Raw genomic sequence first — 6,102 nt, 5'->3', positions numbered from 1 at the left:
CTTTCTTAAGGCAGCAGGATCTATAAAGCTCTTCCAAAGACAGGAGAGGACAACCAATGATCTTCTGGGCAATGACATTAACCCTTTGGAGTGCTTTCCTATCTGCCACTGTGCAATTGGCAAACCATGCAGAGGTGCAGTATGTTAAAGTGCTCTCTGTGGTGCAGCAGTAGAAGATCACCAGCAGTTTTTCATTCAGTTGTTTTCTGAGAAGTCTTGGGTAGTATAATCTCTGCTGGGCCCTTTTGACCAGGGCTGCAATGTGCGCACCCCAGGTCAGGCCCTCTTTTAGGGTAACACCCAGAAACTTAAAACTTGCCACTTGCTCCACTTGGTCTCCATTGATAAGCAAGGGCTGGATGTCTGATCTGTTCCTTTTTTTTTTAAACAAGTTTTATTGATTTTACAAACAAACAAACAAAACAAAACATCATTAAACATTAAAAACATAAAACCTCTTTCCATTGTAAATCTTTACAAGGCAGGTAACACATTGCTTTATATCACATACTTATAATTTATCCCATTTCCATATAAACACGTAAATTCCCTTTACCAAATTCCACATTGTTTCTCTTTAATCATTATTCAATCATATTTCCTTTCTAATTTATCTGCTATTCAATCATCACATTTATATTTTCCTCTGGCTTGTTTATAATTGTTCTCATCTAGTCTTCCTCCGAGATTTTATTATTTAATTCTTAATTGAACACACACACATAAGACATAAACATAAAAACATAAAACTTTCTTTTAGAAAGTAATTTGGCCCCAGATTACCTCTTTTTGTATGGACTTCAATTGAATTCATGCTCTTCTTATATACTATTACCTATCTTGTTTACCGTTCTATATCTATTATATAACTCCTCTCCACTTTTGCCTCGTCTTAATTCTGTTTTATATATTTAATCTTGCTTTAAAGAAAAATATTTTTATATCTTTTGTCCATTTCTCCATTTACATCTGTCTCATTTCCAATATAAAAAAGAATAGTTTCCCCTGGAATCACTAATCAGAGTATGATGCCTTTCTATCATTCCCCTAAATTAAAATTTAAAATAACACCTAAATCCCAATCAGATTCTGCTTAGTACATTCTACTATTTCAGAAACCAATACTACAATAATAAATCCATAACAGTCAACACATTAATCCATTAAACTATATTTAAACTAATATTTTAAACATTCTCTTTAGTATTTTATTAAAACTTAAAATCATTCATTATTAAACATTTTAAAGTTATACCTTAATATTTTAGTCTTTTATTAGATCTTAAAAAGTTCTGATTATCTACTTATAATACAAATACCACTATTACAATACTCATGTGTACTTTGCAGAATCCCCCCTTTTTTTAAGAAAAAAAACCCCATACATTACCCATTATCCCTAAAAAAAAATTTCTTTTCTCCATCTTGTTTTATACCTTTGTAACTTTTTCCCCCTTTTCCCTTTCCTTCTTAACCTGCCTAAACTTTTTACCCCCTCCTCTCCAAACCTCTGCCTTCTTGGTTTCCCCTTTCTGTTGCATTCCTCTTTCCTTTTGCTTTCTAGCATTCTGTTGTTTTTGCATCTTCTTTTTCTCTTTCATAAATATTTTTTTTATTTCTTAAGTCCTTCCTTTTCACTCCTCTCTTTCTCCTTTCTTTCTTAGTCACACCATTTAGTTCATTAAAAATGGCTTCTTCTTCCTCGGCTTCTTCCAGCTGTTGTTTAATTTGCTGACACATGACAAGCGCCATATCTAGGAAACAAAGGGCTTTTCCCATAACATCTTTGCCTTCTTTCCTTATTTTTAAATATTGTTTTTTTAGTTCATCAAGAGATAGAGCCATTTTAAACTGTTTCTTCTTCTTTTTCTGTATCCTCTTCTTATTATTAAGCCAATCAGTTATTTCCAAACTTAAAACAGTTCCCCAAAGTCCCAAAATCCCACAATCATCAAACAGTCCAGGCAGAGTACAAACTACTTCTTTTTACAATTTCTCTTCTAGGGGTGAAGTCAAATTAGGGAAAGAAAAAACGTCCAGTCTGTGCTTTAAATCTTTTTTAGAATTAATTTCTATTCTCTTTATCTTCAAGGCATCTCCTCCAGCAAAGTCTTAGAGTAAAAAAAAATTTTTCCAAGCCTCTCCCTTCCCACTTATAACAAAGGAATTTAGGTTTTACCTTCTATTAAAAGGCAGGTTTCCCTTGTCCATTTGTTAATTCCATAAGGGAGGGAGAGTAACTTTCCCTTTTCATCACTTTTCTTCGCCGCTGAAAACATCAATCGGGAACATTGTAGCGTCCAGAAAAAATCCAATACTTTCCCAGGTGTTGAATATGTCCTTAAGGTCCCAGTTCGACCAAGAAAAAACTTTTGTTTTAAAACTCCTTCTTCTTCCTCCTGCACATTCTTTATCCAGTTGCCGGCTTCTTTATGGCGCCCATTAAGACCGCCGCTCCACCGTCTTGAGAGAAGGGGGTTATTGCTGGCTGGGGAGGGGGTTTGCGATACCCCTCAACCCCTGTCCGGATCCCCCCTTTCTTCAGCTGCCCCAACAGGGCAGCCTTAGCCTCCAAATCCGTCAGGATCGGAGGCACCAAGGCGGCTAGCACAGCAGGGATCACAGAGAAAAGCGAATCCCTGCTGTCACCGAAGCCGACAAACCGGAAGCCCCTGATCTGTTCCTTCTATAATCCACTACAAGCTCCTTGGTCTTACTGGTGTTGAGGACCAAGTTGTCTCCACACCAGTCCACCTCATCTCGGTAGGCAGACTCATCCCCTACCCGGAGATAAGTCCCACCACTGTTGTATCATCTGCAAATTTAGCAATAGTATTACTAGCGTAAGTGGGAATGCAGTCATGCACATAAAGAGTATAGACTAAGGGACTCAACACGCAACTCTGTGGTGTACCAGTGTTAAGAATAAGGGCTGAAGAGATATGATTACCTAATCTGATCCTCTGTGAGCTGCCAGACAGGAAATCCATAATCCAAAAGCAGATTGAATTAGAAAGCCCAAGGTCCAGAAGTAGTAGTAGTTGCTGCTGTTATATTAATCAGACTTATATAATCCTAGTATTAATATACATGGTTGTTTTAGAGTAGTTATTCAATATTTCAATGTTTCATTTCAATGCCAATGATATAAGCATGCATAATAATTCACCATCTTTCAACCTCTGATCTTTTCCATCTAATTATTATACTACTATAAATAAAACCATAAAGATGCAGGTATTCATCGCCACCTTTGTTCTAGGCAAGGAGACAACAAGAAATGTCCAGTGAAGACTTGCTAAGAGCATGACAGCAGTTCTTGTGGATGTAAAATACTAAAACAGAGTATTAGCTGTCGATTTTGGAAAAAACCTACTTGAGCACACATCTTTTATAGCATCTTTAGGCTTTGTTAAGAGAAAGTGCTATCACATGTATTTTTGATCTGACATAAAGATTTGTGCATATACAGGATCTATGAAAAGTCAGCTCCAGAGGCCAAGCACAATATAGTTTATCAATTTTATTTCATTTTTCAGAGAAAATGTTAACCATTGTTAGGAATGGTTGAAGGTCATGCATCAAATGAGTAAGGGGTGGTTAGAGGAAAAACCAATGTAACATTTAATATAATTTATATAATAAATTGTCTGAGGGGTTCAGTTTTGGTACACCCTCTGTATATAAGCATATCTGTGCTATATACACACACACACACACACAACAGGAAGTTCTTGACTTACAACTATTCATTTAGTGACTGTTTGAAGTTATAGTGGGCCCTGAAAAAAGTGGCTTGTGACCCATTTTATGACAGTTATGGCTATTGCAGTATTCTCATGATCAAAATTTGAGTGCTTGACAATTGGCATGTATTTATGACAGTTGCATTGTCCCAGGGTCACGTGATCACCATTTGTAAACTTTCTAGCCGGTTTCTGACAGGCAAAGTCAGCTGCATGATTCACTTAACAACTGCAGTTGAGAGCTACCTATATATGGCAACCTTCTGTGTTTGCATAAGTAGCTAGTGGAACAAGAATGATGCAGTGTGGACACTGAATTATAGACCAGATTTTGATCACTCTCCTACCTATTGGCTCTTGTGAATACCAGGGCTGACTTATTTAATACACTTCTTATGTTAATGTGTTTGATCTAGGATGGAGTAGCAGTGATAGTGTCTTTCAGATTCCTTGCTTGTGTTCAGTTGATGGCTATCTCCTGTGGAGCAAGGAAGAGTTGGGGTAATTGTATTTTCGTCAGGTATAAATGTCATTGGGTGTTTCTTGGTAATCTGCAGCTTGTAATAACCAAAACAGGTAACTAACTCCAAGGAAAAAATCTACAAGGGTTTTCCCCTTAGAAAATATTCTTATATTCTAATTTGAAGTAGAAGGACAAAAGGTTAGAACAGCTACATTTTAATACTATAAACCAGGACTGTCAAACTCCCAGTCCACGTGCTGGGCATGCCCACACCCAGTTTAGTGAAGGCGGGGGGGAGTCCCGATATGTCACATGATGCCATTGTGACATAAGTTTGACATCCCTGCTATAGACAAACACTTAACTTGGGATTGCAACCAACAGTTGCAATCACTCACAACTCTCTAGTTTATATTTGGTTTCTGTTAAGTTTTTATTTCTTTATTGACTACTTGGCATTATATTTCTTTTAATATCCATTTCTAGATATACCAAAAATTGCTGTTCACACAAATAATGAAGTGAATCTCTGAAAAATATTTTTTCTAAGCTAGTTATTACATTCTTATTCCTTATGGAAATAGAACATTTAGTTTTAATAGCTTTATGGTTCTGTCATGCCCCTGGTGGAAACTGACTCTGAGGGAGAGGAGGAACAGCTGACGGAGTGGAAGTGTGGCTCCGGAGGTTGTGGGGGAGGCTGGGGAAGGGCAGAGGCTGGCTGGGCAGTTAGAGGAGGACCCAGACCCATCCCCTTTCCATCCTAGGGCATGCAAAAGGAGATGATAAGGGAGAGAGGTGGTCTACAGGGGAAGAGAGGGCCTTGATCCTCTTCATGGGCTGCAGCTGTGACAACTGGATAAGAGGACGGACATACATACTGGCAAGTGCTGGAAACAAAGTGTGGAAATATCTCTATGGTTCCTCTCTGAGTTTGATGTCCTTCCCAGTGTGTGTTCTGTTATCTGTGGACATCTTCCAGTCCTTATCTTGCCTGGTTTGTGTTGTTTTTTACTCTTTAGAGGTTCTAGAGGCTTTTCTTGAGCCTCTGGGAGGGAGAAAATAGCCTCTCCGGGCTCTGGAGGCTCTCTGAAGGCCAGAAATGTGCCCATTTCCAGCCTTCTGGAACTTCAGGAGGCCTGTTCTTCACCCTCCCTGGGCTCTGGAAGCTTTCCTCAACCTCTGGGAGAGCAGAAATGGCCTCCCCAGGCTCTGGATGCTCTCTGGAGGTCAAAAATGTGCCAGTTTCTGGCCTTTTGGAACTTCCGGGAGGCCCATTTTTCAATGTCCCTGGGTTCTGAAGGCTTTCCTTGAGCCTCCAGGAGGGCAAAAATGGCCTGCCCAGGTTCTGGAGACTCTCTGGGGGCTGGAAATGGGCCTGTTTCTGACCTTCCATAACTTCCAGGATACCCAATTTTTTTTGCCCTCCCTGAACCTCTGCACAGGGTCTGCACTTATATGTGATCCAAAATGGGCCACGCAGGGACTTCTGGGAGGGGAGGGGAGGGTGGGCGTGGCCAGCCAGGGTGGGGTTTGCAATTTAACAACTGGTTCACGCAAACCGGTGCAAACCAGTAGCAGGCCACCCCTGGGTTCATCCCCAGTTAAAAAAAAGCAAAGGTAAGAAAACCAGGAGGAAGCTTTATTATCAATTTCGAAGAACTTTGGCAGACATCCCTGGGACTAATTATAACTTGCTAAGACACACTCCAGACTGTGAATTACGATAATTCACAGCCCCTGAATTAAAATAAAAGGGTTTTGGATTTTATGTGTGTTTGTTGATGTCTTAGGAAGCCTTGGTCAGAAGAGAAGGAAGGAGAATAGGAATAGGAAAAGAATAACAGAAGAATAAAATTTACAGAATATAAAGGATTACCAGTTTTTGTAAAT

Source organism: Pseudonaja textilis, chromosome 2 (genome assembly GCF_049901715.1).
Source record: "Pseudonaja textilis isolate UNSWEBS1 chromosome 2, rPseTex1.2, whole genome shotgun sequence".
In the NCBI taxonomy this organism is placed as follows: Eukaryota; Metazoa; Chordata; class Lepidosauria; order Squamata; family Elapidae; genus Pseudonaja; species Pseudonaja textilis.
The sequence above is the reverse complement of the archived record's forward strand: the minus strand, read 5'-3'. Positions refer to the sequence as shown.